Raw genomic sequence first — 16,902 nt, 5'->3', positions numbered from 1 at the left:
GTATTAGATCTAATGTTTTGTTCATTTATCATAAAACATGCAATTTTCATTATCATTTTCAAAATCACTAGAAAGATAAGCATGGTCTCAATTATATATATATATATATATATATATATATATATATATATATATAATATAATTTTTCTAAACTAATTTAAGAATGACTCATGAAATTCATCAAGTGATTTCAAATTAAAGTAAATGGGTTTTGGTTATCTCATCGTCGAAAACCATTAAGGCGTAGTTCGCCACATTGTCTTTGTTGGTTTGCTTCTCATCATCGGATGAGCTCGATTCATCCTAAGTCACCTTGAATACTTTTTTCTTCTTTGGCAACATTTTTTAAGTTCATTTTTATTCTTCAATTCTTATTTCATGAACATTTTAAATTTTATAGTGAGAAGTTCAAAGTCATCATCATCATTACTTCAGTTATCACTCAAGTAGTATTCTATTGTTCGAAGTGTCAAATCCTTTATGTTCTTTGGAAGGTTATTCTTATGTTTGTTTTGTGCCATACAACTCATTTCATATATCATTAAAAATCCGATAAGTTCTTCAAGTGAAAAATAGTTCAAATCCTTATCCTCTTGAATAACCGTTACTTTAGGGTCCCAACTCTTTGGAAAGTATCTCAATATTTTGTTAAAAAGTTCAAAGTTAGAAAAACTTTTACCAAGCACTTTTAGACCGTTGATGACATCTATAAACTGGGTGTATATGTATGCAACGATCTCACTTGGTTCCATCCGAAAATTCAAAATCATGTATCAAAAAATTGATTTTCGAATCTTTAACTTTACTAGTGCCTTCGTGTGTGATTTCAAGTGTATGCCAAATGTCAAAAGTCATTTCGCAAATAGAAACTTGATTGAATTCAGTTTTATCTAAATCGCAAAATAAGGCACTCATAGCCTTGGCATTTAAAGAGAAAGTCTTCTTCTCTAACTCATTCCAATCATTCATTGGAAGAAAAGACTTTTGAAAGCTGTTTTCCACAACACTTCAAAATTTTAAATCCAAATAAAGCAAGAAAACTCTTATTCGAGTTTTCAATATGTGTAGTCTATCTCATTGAACATAGGAGGACGAATGATAGAGTGGCCCTCTTGAAAGCCAAAAAGAGTCATTTCTCTTGGGTGTTAAACCAAATGATAAAAATCGTGGCTCTGATACCAACTGTTAGGATCGAGTACGACACTAAGAGGGGGGGTGAATTAGTGTAGCGGATAAAAACATCGGTTTTGAAAATATTTTATTTCGATTAAAATCGATTTTGGAAATTTGTTTAACTTGAAAGCATATAAGATCGTAGTAAAAGTAAGAAATCAGTTTACAATTAAAATGAAAAGCTTAAAGTAAATGCAAACTAGATTTTTATAGTGGTTCGGTCGTCGTGACCTACATCCACTCTCAATTCTGAGCTACTCCTTTTCCCTACATCTCCATGCCCATTTTCCCCCAAACGATCACGCATGTTGGCTGCTCTCAACGCAGCCCTACCAGGTCCCTCACGTTTGCATGCCAAGTGTTTCTATGAGTGCTTGTCCTACTCTAATACCATCTTGTGACAGACAAACTTTTAAACAAGGTGTTTGATGTAATGCTTATGTATGTCCGTGTCTTTTGGTATGTTCATGCCTTGTACAGCATGTAGAGGGGCGGCCGAAGGCTTGATAGTCCCATTTTAGTTGGGTTGGTGGCCTCTTTAGGCTTGTCAATAAAGGTTGTGTCATGTGGACACGTGTGAGAGATTTTCGATCTGTAATGGACCATTTTACCCTTTATTGTGCAACTGTTCAGAGCTTGTAAAGTCTGTTTGTAATTTGCATTGTCTATGAAGTGTTTTTCGGAGATGGTATCAGAACGGGACAAGCACTCATAGATACACTTAGCATGCAAACGTGGGGGACCTAGCGGGGCTGCATTGAGGGCAGTTAGCACACGCGCGATCGTTTGTGGGAAAACGGGCATGGAGATGTAGGGAAAAAGAGTCGCTCGGAGGAGCGGGCATCTAACTTTGGCATTCAAAGAAATGGCCAACCCTTCACGCAAGAGGCACCACGAGAACAGGCAAGCTTGGAAGAATGCGGAGCGCACAAAGGTTGGGATGGCTGAGTTTGAGCTACGGCTCAACGTTGACAACTATACTTGATGGTGCTCAAGGCAAGCGAGGCGCTTGGTAAAGGATGAGACCATGCAAGGTGGAATGAGTTGCTCAACGACCAAAAGAGTTATGCAAAGCTCACAGAGGTGAGGGGAATTGCTAACTCGAAGAATTTGGTACTTATGCAAGGGCTTGTATGCGGACGATGGAATGTTCGTGGCCATCCCAAGGCGACCGAAACTCGGCGCCATGGAGCATTGAAACTTTCTCTTCGGCATGTGAAGGATACGTCCAAAGGAGGCTGAAGTGTGCAACGAGTTCAGCATGTTGCTAGGCCTTGAGTCGCAATCTAGCAAGTGCGTTTGCAGGAGGCAGAACAATGCATAGTTTGTTCAACAGATTGGAGTAGTCCAAGGGGATGGTGGTCTCCGAAACGAAGAGAGATGTTGCTCCAATGGGATAGTTATCGAGGAGGGATAAGTCCCGACTCTCTAGAGGGAGAATCATGTGGGACGGACCTCACATGTTAAGGAGGAGTACCTCAACAAACAACGACTCCACGAAGCTCAATGGATTGAGCAAGCAGCGAGAAGTCGTCGCATGATCTCGCTTGAGAGAAGGCATTGGTGGATGCATTGCGAGATCAAGTGGGGGAGCGACCCAAAGTAACTTAAATGAAGGCACACTTGGAGTCAATGTGGAGATCGGACTCAAGGGAGGGCTGACCCGTGGAATGGTGGGCGCGAGGGCCACCATCGACTCAATGCAAAAACGAGGAGCGAAGCAACTTGGGTGTAACTTGGCGAAGTACCCAAGCCGCATGAAGGGAGCCAGCATAAAAGTTGGAACATGGAGCAGAGGCGCAGTACCCAAGCCGCATCAAGGACATGAACTCTTGCAGAGGCAAGAGTAGAATCATGTTGTTCCATGGGTTCTTCATTCTGACGGAGCGGACTCATTTTGCATGGTGCCAAAGACGAAAGGAGCTTCTGGGCACATGCACCTTATCTCGAAGAAACATTTGATGGAGGAACTAAGGCGACTCAATTTGCGGATGCGAAATTGGGTTCAGAAGGCCTTAGCATGGGGCAAGAGGACTCAGAGGTGGGTACTCTTGAAGAATATGCCACAGTGTTGCCATTCGAGTTGTCATGAAGGAAGCGGTGCACAGCGGAGATTATGCTGGTAGGGGCAGAGGCCCAGGATCCAAACAATAGTGCACAAATTACAGTGAAGTCGGTTAACTTTGGGAGCTACTAGGCGACGGACTGCCCTAGAGCAGTGCTTCATCTAGGTGTGACCCAAGAGTGGGTGGATGAAGGTCGATTGCCAAAGGAGCGAACAAAATCGAAGGTGGAAGAGACCCTACGATGTATTGGCAGAGGCCACACATGGAAGGTTCACAATTCGAGTTTATTCCATAAGGATCAGAATGCAATGGAGATGTCACCAGGAGGTGACATGGTGCAGCGGATCGTGGTGGAACAGTTCATGGCAATGCGATACATACGACATAGTCCCATGAGGGACTAGATCATATGGAGGTATGATCGAGAGCTACTGGAAGCTCCACTTTGGTGAACAACATGATGGCAAGAAGGGCTATGGATTCAAGGAGTGAAGGCCATGGTACCATAGAGGTGGGTCTTCCGTGCGTGCATCGAATTTTGCATCGGATGAAAACCTTGGTCATCAGCATATGGGGGCTGGGTTCCACCAAGGGAAAAGTTCGAATGCAAGTACCAGTGAGTCCCATGGGAGGGACTTGATCATGCAGAGGTATGATCAAAGCAGCTGGAGAGTTGGACTGCTTCAGAGCTCATATTCGCTTAAGGGAGCCCGACAAATCAGAGGACAAGGTCGAGTAAGTGAATGTTGCTACCAAGGAAGTTAAGGAGAATAGAATCGGTGCAAACCCTATAATGTGATGGCAGAGGCCATGCATGGGAGTTGCAGTCTGTCTTTCCATCGACTAAAGGAGAGCTGCTTGGAGAACACAGAGGTGTTGAAGCAGGGGGTCGAAAGGGGCGAGGAAGCAACGATGAGCCCAGAGGGACTTAGCTACCCAAAACCAAGCATCAGTTAGAATGGAGGTGGACTCGGAGGAGTGCCACAAAGGTATATCTACTGATTGTGAAGAAAAGGGATGTAGATGCGAGGCGACGGATAGTAGGGCCATGGGCATGGCAGCACCATGGTACCATAGAGGCGGGACTTCCGTAAAAGTCATTGATCCCTTGCTCTCATGGAGGGAGAGAGCTTGGTCGTGAAAGGGGCCGAGGAGGTGGAGAATGCAGAGGTAATCTCCAAGTACCGAGACAAGGCTGAAGGGCAGAGGCCGAAGAACTTCGTAAGACCGGTGTCAATGTGCTTCTCATCAAGATAGCCGAAAGTGAAGGACTTCGGGTCATGTAAGAGTGCATAACTAAGGAACGAAACAGGCAGTACGCGGTGCTGTACCTTTGCTACTCAAAGGAGTAGGCGGCAGGGTTGATGGAGAAGACGGTACAATCCCAGAGGTGACCAAACCTATGAGAGAATTACTCCAAGTTGGGGTAAAAACTTCCTGCATTACAGAAGTTCGATGTCATTGAGAAGGTGAATCACAGTAACTAACTCAATGCAAGGAGTGCAAACACTTCAAGTGCTTCAGAAGTGTGAGCAAAGAGCAGGCGAAGGCTAGTAACCAGCTCAATGCATGGAGTATAACCTGGAGGAGGCGGGCGAAGTCAAGTAACCTTTGCCTTCTCAACCCTTAAGAGAATGGGCGAAATCGAGTACCCCAATTCTCTTGTCTATCCAGCAGAGGTACTCTGCATAAGTTCAAAGACCCTTCGAAGACAATGGAAGACAATAGTTGTCAAATCCTCACCAACGGTGATCAGTGCCACTGAGAGTAGATTGTCCGCTTCATTTCCCCACGAAATGCCAATCGAAAGCGGAAGTGATGTGAACCTACTTTGATGTGACAACTAAGTGAAAGAAGAGTCAATGAGCAAATTTTTTGGAGGAAGGACCCAAAACTTCAGAAGTTTGCGAGACGATGCTCGTTAAAAGCTCCAACAAGCATCCACCCAGTTCAAGCAGCATGAGGCATTTGAGAGACTAGCGTAGTAAGGATGGTCTTTTCCATCATCTAGGGGATCCGCAGGAATCAACAATGATCAACACAACTCAGCCAACCCCACACCAAAGTCAGAGTCATTAGTGAGTTGAAGCATCATGGCGGATCAAAGGTTCGACTACTCAAAAACAATAGTGGAGAGCAGCTAGGAGCCAAGAGGCGCATTGTAGCTGGAGCAAAAGATTGAAGACTCAACAAAGGCGAGGAGTTGCAGTGTCGACAAAGGCTTCAATGAGGACGTCGAAGGAATAAGTGGGGGAGAATGTCACGGACAAACTTTTAAACAAGGTGTTTGATGTAATGCTTATGTATGTCCGTGTCTTTTGGCATGTTCATGCCTTGTACAACATGTAGAGGGGCGGCCAAAGGCTTAATAATCCCATTTTAGTTGGGTTGGTGGCCTCTTTAGGCTTGTAAATAAAGGTTATGTCATGTGGACATGTGTGAGAGATTTTTGATCTATAATGGACCATTTTACCCTTTGTTGTGCAACTGTTCAGAGCTTGTAAAGTCTGTTTATAATTTGCATTGTCTATGAAGTGTTTTCGGAGATGTTTGCTTGTGGATCCTGATTGAGGCGTTCTCTCTAACCCATTCTCTCTTTTGTGGGTCCTAAGGGACAATGGGAGGCTTCGGGGAGGCTGACCTTTGCGGACGGACACGCAAGGGTGCCGCACGACTTAGGCAAAACCAGCTAAGTCCGTGACAATCTGTCACGGACTTAGCTGGTTTGTCTAAGTCGCGCGGCACTCTTGTGTGTTCGTTCACAAAGGTCGGCCTCCCCGAATCTCCTATGGTCCCTAAGGACCTACAAAAGAAAAAATGGGTTAGAGAAAGCACCTCACTCGGGATTCACAAGCAAACATTTAATAAAACACTTCATAGACAATGCAAATTATAAACAGACTTTACAATCTCTGAATGGTTGCACAACAAAGGGTCAAAATGATCCACTACAGACCGAATATCTCTCACAAGTGTCCACATGACACAACCTTTATTTACAAGCCTAAAACAGTCACTAAACCGAACTAAAATGGGGTTGTTAAGCATTCAACTACCCCTCTAAATGTTATACAAAGCATGAACAATCAAAAGACATGGACATACATAAGTATTACATCAAACATCATGTTTAGAATTTTGTCCGTGACAGGTCAGAAAGTTTCTGGAATGGATAATCTTTTGGTGGTTCTATAGTGTAAATGCAAATATTATTTTTACTTGAGGTTTTAGATATCTCAGCATACTTATGTCATCATTTAGGTAAAGAAACATACAATATTATGGAATCGTTGGCATTCGACTAGGTCATTTGTATCATCTAATAATATTTTGCTATTTTTTCCCTTGTATTTTCTTCATGATAATTTGTGATTTTGCCCAGAGTGTCATCTCATTCTTCGGGAGAAAGAAATCAGCTCGAGTCAAGTAAGTTGGCATCTCTCTCTCTCTCTCTCTATCTATCTCTCTCTCTTTTTAAGTTGAAGAATTAGGGGTGAGAATGATTAACTGTTGCTGTGACCTCACCAGGTACACTTTTGGCTCATCTCCCACCAACGTTGGCTTATTGCTGCTCTTGGACAAGTCTTCCCGAATGAGGCAACTGAGGTCTCTCACGATAACACAGAGGTGACAGCATCGTCTCTGAATCATGAGCTAACCTTGCAAATCCTTTGCACATCTGGATCTTAGCTCTAATTTCCCAAATCCATTCTCTCTTGTCCTTAAAGAAGACTCTTTGCATAAAATATCATTGTGTCCTATTCTGATTCTGTTGGCGTGTGCATAGATCACTCAACCTTTGAGATTCTTTTTGTTCTTGATGGTCATTAAATCAAAGCTAAATCTCAGAAGCTGGCCAATGATTTATAAGGAGCCCTCAATCTTTTTAGAGTTTCCATCAACTGGCTTGAACTGGAAATGTTGTGTACCCGTTCATATCAGACAATGGAGTCCACAAGTTCCAAATCTGAAGAATCCATCTATGCTTTATTGTGGAGAATTGCTTGTCGGACTCTTCACTCACTGATCCATCAGTCTTGAAGGAACTGAAAGCAACTGGTTGATGGCCACACTCTCCATTTCAGGCTCTCATATTTCTCAACTCTCTCGGCTGGCCCACTCGCCACTCCTTTGCCAAAACTGTACACATTTCACATGTGACTAGTAGCTAAAAATGCTCTTAATGAGACTGATCATCATCATTTAAAAGCAAAGTTAATCATCACAAATATCATCATGCATAATTTCGAAATATAAATTCATTAAGCATGATTTCAAATCATCATTGCATTATTTTATCAAGCATGATTTTATAAAGTATTTTTAATCAAAATCATTTTATTTGTTATAGTAATACATTTTCCTTCTTTCCATCAATGATTCAATCATATCAAGAGATATACAAATCATAAATACAAAAAAATTATGTCATAAAAGATATAAGATCAAAAGTGTAACATGTAATTCTGAAATATAAGATTTCAAATCATTATGCATCATTAAATCATCAAGTATAATTTTATTAAACATAAAATATTTTTAAACGAAATAAAAAAAAATATGAAAATCATTAAGATATGTTGAATCTCGGATTTTGATGATGAAACTAATTGATTGTGTTTAAATGTTTGACTATATTTTGAGTGATACAGGTCTACTCAATCAATGGCATAACATGATAGTTTAAATGTTTTTCATAACATGTGATAAATGTTACTTGGATTTGGGATAATCCAAGTGTTCTATTAATGGCATATTGATAGGGGGAGTTTAGTTAAACTCCGGGGAGTTAAGGTTAACTCCGTTAGTCATCAATTAGTTGTCATCATCAAAAAGGGGGAGATTGTTGAATCTCGGATTTTGATGATGAAACTAATTGATTGTGTTTAAATGTTTGACTATATTTTGAGTGATACAGGTCTACTCGATCAGGATTAGATAATTAACGCAGGAGGAATTGACGTTGCGTCGGAGGAGATCACGTCAGGATATTGGATGACAGAAGGCTTCGGGCGTCGGGCATCGGGCCAAGGAGAGCGAAATTGCGCCAAGGATATCGGGGTTGCGGAGGTCAACCGCCGATTGGGCAACAAGCCGCAAGAGAGGACGATGCACCGAAGAATCGGACGAAGCGCCAACCAATGACGTGCCGGGCAATAGAATGTCAATTTGCGTTATAATAATTGTCTAGATCGGAGTAGAGTGTTTGCTTGTGTGTGCAGGATTAACTACGATAACGACAAAGACATAAAGCAAAACAAAGTGCCGGAGTCAAGCGCGAAGGATTCGTTGGGAGTTCGAGAGTTCGACGGAAGTCCGAAGGTTCGTCGGGAATGCTGCCGGAACTAACCGAGAATGAGTAGGGAGCTTGCCGAAGGGTTTTTCGGAAGCTCGCCGGAAGGTTCGTTGGAAGTTCGCGGAGCTCGCCGAGAAAGATCGGAGCTTGCCAAAGAAGCTCATCGGAACTAGCCAAGATCAAATCGTGAAGTCTAGGAGCTTGCCGGGAGTCCGCAGAATGGTTTCCGAGAGTTTATCGGAAGACCGCCGGAAGTTCGCCAGAAGCTCGCCAGAAGAAGTCTTGACTTACGGACTTTGTAATAGCTTAGAAAATGTCTTTAAATTCGTAGTTAGCATGTTAATTAGGGTTAGGATTAGGTGTTAATCTTATAACCCAAGTAGGGGCCAAGTGGACCCGAGTTCGGACTGGTTTGGGCCAAGTTTGGAGCCCAACCAGTGAGCTGATTTAGCCTAGGCGGTGGCACCGCCTGGGCTGGGCGGTGACACCTCCTGGCTGGGCGGTGGCACCGCCCAGCACCCGAGCGCTGGGCGGTGGCACCTCCAGCAGCGGGAACCCAAAGAGAATTCAAATTTTGAAGCCCAAATTTGAATCCTCTTGAGGCCTATAAATACCCCTCAAATCTCAGCTGAGGTTACAACTTTTTGAGCAGCAAGTGTTTGAGAGAAAGGCATTAGAAAAGTCCTAGCTAATCTTGTTTTCATTTTGCTAGTGTTCACCTCCTTCATTCTTGCTAAAAATTTGTAAGAGAGTGAACCGCTTGTAAAGAGTTGTAAGAGGGGTATTTACCCTTCCCTTTCAAGAGATTTGCTAGTGGAAGGTGGGAGCCTCATCGAAGAGGGGCCTCGCAAGTGGATGTAGGTCATTTGACCGAACCACTCTAAATCGGCGTAATCTCTGGTTTGCATTTCATTATTGTCATTTACATTACTGCAAATCTTCTTACTGCTTTAGTTCCTTATTACCCTTGCTGCGCAACTTTAAGAATACGCTTTCAAGTTAAACTTTTCAAGTTCCGTTCTTATCGTACGAAAAATTTGTCGAAATCAACGTTTTAATCCGCTGCACTAATTCACCCCCCCCTCTTAGTGCCGCTTCGATCCTAACAATTGGTATCAGAGCCACGTTTTTCTACCTTGGTTTAACACCCAAATAGAAATGGCTCTTTACGGCTTTCAAGAGGGTCACTCTCTTATTTGTCCTCCCTTTTTCAATGGGACGGACTACACTTATTGGAAAACTCGAATGAGAGTTTTCTTACTTTCTTTGAATTTGAATTTATGGCACATAGTCGAAAATGGATTTGAAATGTCTTCTCTCCCAATGAATCATTGGAATGATTTGGAGAAGAAGATGTTTTCTCTAAATGCAAAGGCTATGAATGCCTTATATTGTGCACTTGACAAAAATGAATTTAATCGTGTTTCGATGTGTGACTCGGCTTTTGATATTTGGAGAACTCTAGAGGTCACTCATGAAGGCACTAGCCAAGTGAAAGAGTCCAAAATCAATATTCTTGTGCATTCTTACGAACTTTTCCGGATGAAACCAAGTGAGTCCATCGGAGACATGTACACCCGGTTCACGGATGTCATCAATGGACTCAAAGCTCTTGGTAAAAGTTTTTCTAATTTTGAACTAGTCACTAAAATCTTAAGATCCCTTCCAAAAAGTTGGGATCCAAAAGTTACGGCCATTCAAGAGGCCAAGGACCTTAAAACATTCCCTCTCGAAGAACTTATTGGGTCTCTAATGACCTACGAAATGAATAATGTGACAAAAAAGAAACTCGAGAACAACCTTCCAAATGATAGGAAGGATTTGGGACATAGAACACATGATACCACTCGAGCATAAGCTCAAGTGATGGTGAACTTAAACTACAAATGAAACAAAAATTAAAAAGCAAAAAGAATGGAACTACTTGCTTTGAACGCAAGAAGAACAAAAGTTGGGATGAATTGAGCTCTTCCTAAGACGAGGAGAAAATCAAGAAAGGCGAGGTGGCAAACTATGCCTCACCCTCTTACAACAATGAGGTAATCAAAATCCCACTAATTTATTTCGATATTACATAATACTTTCTTGAGTTATTTTTAATTTAGTTTAGGATTAATTTTCTTGAAAATTGCATGTGTTATGTTAATGCAGTAAAATGTTAGATATAAATCTAATGCTTATACACCTAGTAAGATTAATCTTATATATGTGATTGAGAAGCAAGAATTTGTATTTTGACGATTTCCATATTGATTTTCAATGACGATGCATGACTTTTGAATGGAAGGCTTGATGATTTTTTTTTGAACCTTGTCTTTGGTTTTCAAACATGATGTATGGTTTTGACATATGAACAAAATTTGAGCATGCTAAGATAAAGTTAATCATATAAATTAAAACTAAAGAAGTTTTAGTTATCTATAAGAATCATTCAAAATTATGTTCAATAAAAATGCAAAATGATGGAATGAAAATATTAAATATTTTAATACCATTTTATGCATGAGATTTTAAAAGTTATACATAATGATCTTGATGGTTGTTATGAAGAAATTTGTTTTTCGATCCTAAATGATTGATGATATATATATTTTTTTTGGCACAAAAAGGACAAAGGCATACTTATATGAAACAACTAAATAGATAAAAGTATTTTTCTTGAAAATTCTTGGTTTGATGAATCTATTTTATCATCTTTTTATGAATATCTTGAAAATGATTTTGATTTGATGATTTGAATTTGAATGAGCTTTATCTTGATTTTTCGAGATTTATAACTTGAGATTTACTCTATAAAAATCAAGATCTTGTATCCTCAATGTTCCTTTTTAGCATCTATTATCCAAATGAATTATGATTGGTATCATTGCTATATTTCTTCTTATCAAGCACTAAAGAGAAATTTTTTCTAAATAAATCGTGATATTTCGGAACCACAATTCTTTTTATGGTTCATAATGAATTGAGAAATTTTATATGCTTGAATTAATATCTTATTCTAAGATTGAATGAATTTTATCTATATCATGATCTCCTAAGATTTTTTATTGATTATTTAAGAGGAGATTTTTCAAAACAAAATGTGCCTTCTATTATTATCTTTTCATGATATGATTTTCATGCAATTCCTTGTACTCATGAAATATTTATCTCATCACCCAATAACTCTTCTTGATATTCCTTATGTGATGAAACAAAATAATGCATGAAATTCAAATAAGAAGTTAATGATCATGCATGATAGGATGTAATGAATTTTGACATTTAGATACTATCATTTGAATAACTATGATCATGTTGCCAAAATGATTTATCATGAATGCTTGAATATCATGTATGATATGCCGATATTGATGATTGATTTATTTGTATCATGCATGAAAAATAAAAGATATAGTTTTGAAATTGTGCATGTTCGAATTTGAAAATATGATGATGCATAATGATTAAATTGTGCAATGAAAATATTAAACATTTTGAAACCATGTTTTAGTGTCATGCATAATGATCATGCTTAATAAATTTTGAAATTATGGATGATGAATCTTTTACGATTTATGGATCATTGATTTTTACCATAATGAAAGTACCTTATTGATTTTTGTTGTAATAAATCTTACTCTTTCGGTTTTAAACATGATAAATGTTTTTATTTGGTATAAATGAAACAAAATCATATGTTTTGAAATAATCGAAAAGAGGATAACATTCTTGAAAATTATTTTGCTCAATCTTATTTATTTTGATGAATCCATTTGTATCATCTTTGTGAATCTCTTGGATTTTGATAATGATTTTGATGATTTAAATTTGAATAATTTTTTATTGAAATCATGATCTTGATCTCTTGAAATTCATAACATGAAATCCTTTATGAATCAACATTTTCTTTTCTATTTAAAAGGAGATTTGTCGAAATGTTTCATAGTCTTTTAGTATTCATAATCTTGACAATTATGTTTTGAAACTTTATGTAAACCAAGAATGTTCATCATGATTCTCTCTTTGAATATTTAAAGAGGAGAATTTTCTAGATGGTTCATGATTTTGATGATTGAATATTTGATATGCATGAATTGAGATCTTGCTCTCCTACCACTCTTTTTGCTATTCACCAAAAGGAAGACTAATTCTAGTAAACCATGATATGCTATATGAATTTTATTGTATTCATGAAGTAAGATCTCATCACTAATTTTTGTTTATATTCCTTCATGTGATGATATGAAAGTATGAAACACTTATGATATGATTTTTTATACAATTCCATGTATTCGTGAAATATTAATCTCATCACCCAATTAATTCCTCTTGATACTCCTAATGTGATGAAGTGAAATTATGCATGAAATACAAATGGGGATAAGTTTTTGGTAGGATATAATTTGACAAATTGATACCATCATGATATGAAACATTTATGATTTGCAATGATATATGCAATACTTGTGCTTTCTAATTATGATGTGATGTATTACATATGATGTAAATCATGATTTAAAATACTATGAGTTGTCGCTAAAATGATGTATTATAAATATTGATTTAATGTTTTGTATCATGAATACTCTAAATGATGAATATTTGGTATCATGATCAAAATGTTGACAAATAGTTAAAAATTTTAGTATCATGTATGATATCCTTATAATGTTGATCGATTTATTCAATATCATGCATGAATGAATATAAGGTTTTTGAAAATGTGCATATTTTAATTTGAAAATATGATGATGCACAATTAAGATTGATACTTACCTTTGTCATAATTGATGTAATGGGTCTTCCCTTCTTTTTGACAATGACAAAGGGGGAGATAGCTTGCTTGCACAAGTCAAGAAGATGCAAAAACTTGATTGCTTGCTTGCCTATCTTAAGTAGCAAAGATTGCTAACTTGCTTATTTCAAGAAGCAAAAGTTGTCTTCTTGAACATCATTATCTTGCCCATCTCAAGAAGCAAGACTTGCAACCTGCACATTGCAATAGGAAGTAAGAATCGATAGCTTACACACTTCAACAAGAAAGCTATCTTGTATTTGCTTTTGAAATTTTTACTAGCTTGTATGTTACAAAATTTGCTCACTTTTTCAAATACTTTGCTAGCTTGCACTTTGTAAAGGAAGCAAAAATAACACTTCTCAAAAGAGAAAAAAAACTTACTGTCTTGAACATCTTTAATATGCTAGCTAGCATGATGTACAATTTGCTATTTTGAATATTACAAAGAAATACTTTCATGCACATTGCAAAGAAAAGCAAAGTGCAATCTTGCACAAGAAGCAAGTGTTGAATTGCCATGATTGAACTTAAGAATCTTGCTATACTTTTGTGCTTATATGTTGTGATGAAAATCTAGCTTTATGTTGCAAAAACTTGCATATCTTTTAAAATAGCTAGAGCTACTTCTCCTTTTTGTTGATGACATAGGGGGAGAAGTATATTGATGACTTCATGCATTGAATTAAATATTTTATATATTTGCATGATAGTTTAAATGTTTTTCATAACATGTGATAAATGTTACTTGGATTTGGGATAATCCAAGTGTTCTATCAATGGCATATTGATAGGGGGAGTTTAGTTAAACTCTGGGGAGTTAAGGTTAACTCCGTTAGTCATCAATTAGTTGTCATCATCAAAAAGGGGGAGATTGTTGAATCTCGGATTTTGATGATGAAACTAATTGATTGTGTTTAAATGTTTGACTATATTTTGAGTGATACAGGTCTACTCGATCAATGGCATAACATGATAGTTTAAATGTTTTTCATAACATGTAATAAATGTTACTTGGATTTGGGATAATCCAAGTGTTCTATCAATGGCATATTGATAGGGGGAGTTTAGTTAAACTCCGGGGAGTTAAGGTTAACTCCGTTAGTCATCAATTAGTTGTCATCATCAAAAAGGGGGAGATTGTTGAATCTCAGATTTTGATGATGAAACTAATTGATTGTGTTTAAATGTTTGACTATATTTTGAGTGATACAGGTCTACTCGATCAGGATTAGACAATTAACGCAGGAGGAATTGACGTTGCGTCGGAGGAGATCACGTCAGGATATTGGATGGCAGAAGGCTTCGGGCGTCGGGCATCGGGCCAAGGAGAGCGAAATTGCGCCAAGGATATCGGGGTTGCGGAGGTCAACCGCCGATTGGGCAACAAGCCGCAAGAGAGGACGATGCACCGAAGAATCGGACGAAGCGCCAACCAATGACGTGCCGGGCAACAGAATGTCAATTTGCATTATAATAATTGTCTAGATCGGAGTAGAGTGTTTGCTTGTGTGTGCAGGATTAACTATGATAACGACAAAGACATAAAGCAAAACAAAGTGCCGGAGTCAAGCGCGAAGGATTCGTTGGGAGTTCGAGAGTTCGACGGAAGTCCGAAGGTTCGTCGGGAATGCTGCCGGAACTAACCGAGAATGAGTAGGGAGCTTGCCGAAGGGTTTTTCGGAAGCTCGCCGAAAGGTTCGTTGGAAGTTCGCGGAGCTCGCCGAGAAAGATCGGAGCTTGCCGAAGAAGCTCATCGAAACTCGCCAAGATCAAATCGTGAAGTCTAGGAGCTTGCCGGGAGTCCGCAGAATGGTTTCCGAGAGTTTATCGGAAGACCGCCGGAAGTTCGCCAGAAGCTCGCCGGAAGAAGTCTTGACTTACAGACTTTGTAATAGCTTAGAAAATGTCTTTAAATTCGTAGTTAGCATGTTAATTAGGGTTAGGATTAGGTGTTAATCCTATAACCCAAGTAGGGGCCAATTGGACCCAAGTTCGGACTAGTTTGGGCCAAGTTTGGAGCCCAACCAGTGAGCTGATTTAGCCTAGGCGGTGGCACCGCCTGGGCTGGGCGGTGGCACCGCCTGGGCTGGGCGGTGGCACCGCCCAGCACCCAAGAGCTGGGCGGTGACACCTCCTGGCTGGGCGGTGGCACCGCTTGGCTGGGCGGTGGCACTTCCAGCAGCGGGAACCCAAAGAGAATTCAAATTTTGAAGCCCAAATTTGAATCCTCTTGAGGCCTATAAATACCCCTCAAATCTCAGCTGAGGTTACAACTTTTTGAGCAGCAAGTGTTTGAGAGAAAGGCATTAGAAAAGTCCTAGCTAATCTTGTTTTCATTTTGCTAGTGTTCACCTCCTTCATTCTTGCTAAAAATTTGTAAGAGAGTGAACCGCTTGTAAAGAGTTGTAAGAGGGGTATTTACCCTTCCCTTTCAAGAGATTTGCTAGTGGAAGGTGGGAGCCTCATCGAAGAGGGGCCTCGCAAGTGGATGTAGGTCATTTGACCGAACCACTCTAAATCGGCGTAATCTCTGGTTTGCATTTCATTATTGTCATTTACATTACTGTAAATCTTCTTACTGCTTTAGTTCCTTATTACCCTTGTTGTGCAACTTTAAGAATACGCTTTCAAGTTAAACTTTTCAAGTTCCGTTCTTATCGTACGAAAAATTTGTCGAAATCAACGTTTTAATCCGCTGCACTAATTCACCCCCCCTCTTAGTGCCGCTTCGATCCTAACAAGATACACATTATTACATCTTAAAAATATACATAAGATTAATCTTATTAGATGTACAAGCGTTAGATCTAACATTTTGTTACTTTATCACAAAACATGTAATTTTCATGATATTTTCAAAATCACTAGAAAGATAAGCATGGTCTCAATTATATGTATATATATATATATATATATATGTATATATATATATATGTATATATATATATATGTATATATATATACATACATATATATATATATACATATATATATGTATGTATATATATATATATACATATATATATATGTATGTATATATATATATATATATGTATGTATATATATATATGTATGTATTGTTAGGATCAAGAGCACTAAGAGGGGGGGGGGGGGGGTGAATTAGTGCAGCGGAAATCTTTTTACGATAAAAAACATTCGAACGATAAAGACGATTTCGGTGTGAAAGCCGATTCTAAGATTACTTTAACTTAAGATCAAGCGAGATGACGTTAAAGTCAATCTATGAAGGCAGTTTGCAGTTATGATGAAAACCAGAATATAAGCGCAAACTGAAATATGACGTTCGTACAAAGAAACTGATTTACGTCTAAATACAGATTCGTAAATCACTTTGATTAGGCGAGATACAGCTTAGGCAAGGATATAAAGGCAGTTTGCAGTTAAGATATAAATCAAACGTAAACGCAAACTGAAATATGATGATCGTACGAAATATAGATTTACGTCTAAATGCTGATTCGGAAAGTGCAAAGCTTGAAACCCGATCGTATATGCGCAGAAAGCAGTAAGCTTTATAGGAGATTTGCAGTAAAGATAATATGCTCAAAGTAAATGCAAACCGAGAT

This window comes from Musa acuminata, chromosome BXJ1-8 (genome assembly GCF_036884655.1).
Source record: "Musa acuminata AAA Group cultivar baxijiao chromosome BXJ1-8, Cavendish_Baxijiao_AAA, whole genome shotgun sequence".
Classification (NCBI taxonomy): domain Eukaryota; kingdom Viridiplantae; phylum Streptophyta; class Magnoliopsida; order Zingiberales; family Musaceae; genus Musa; species Musa acuminata.
Note: the sequence above shows the minus strand (reverse complement) of the source record.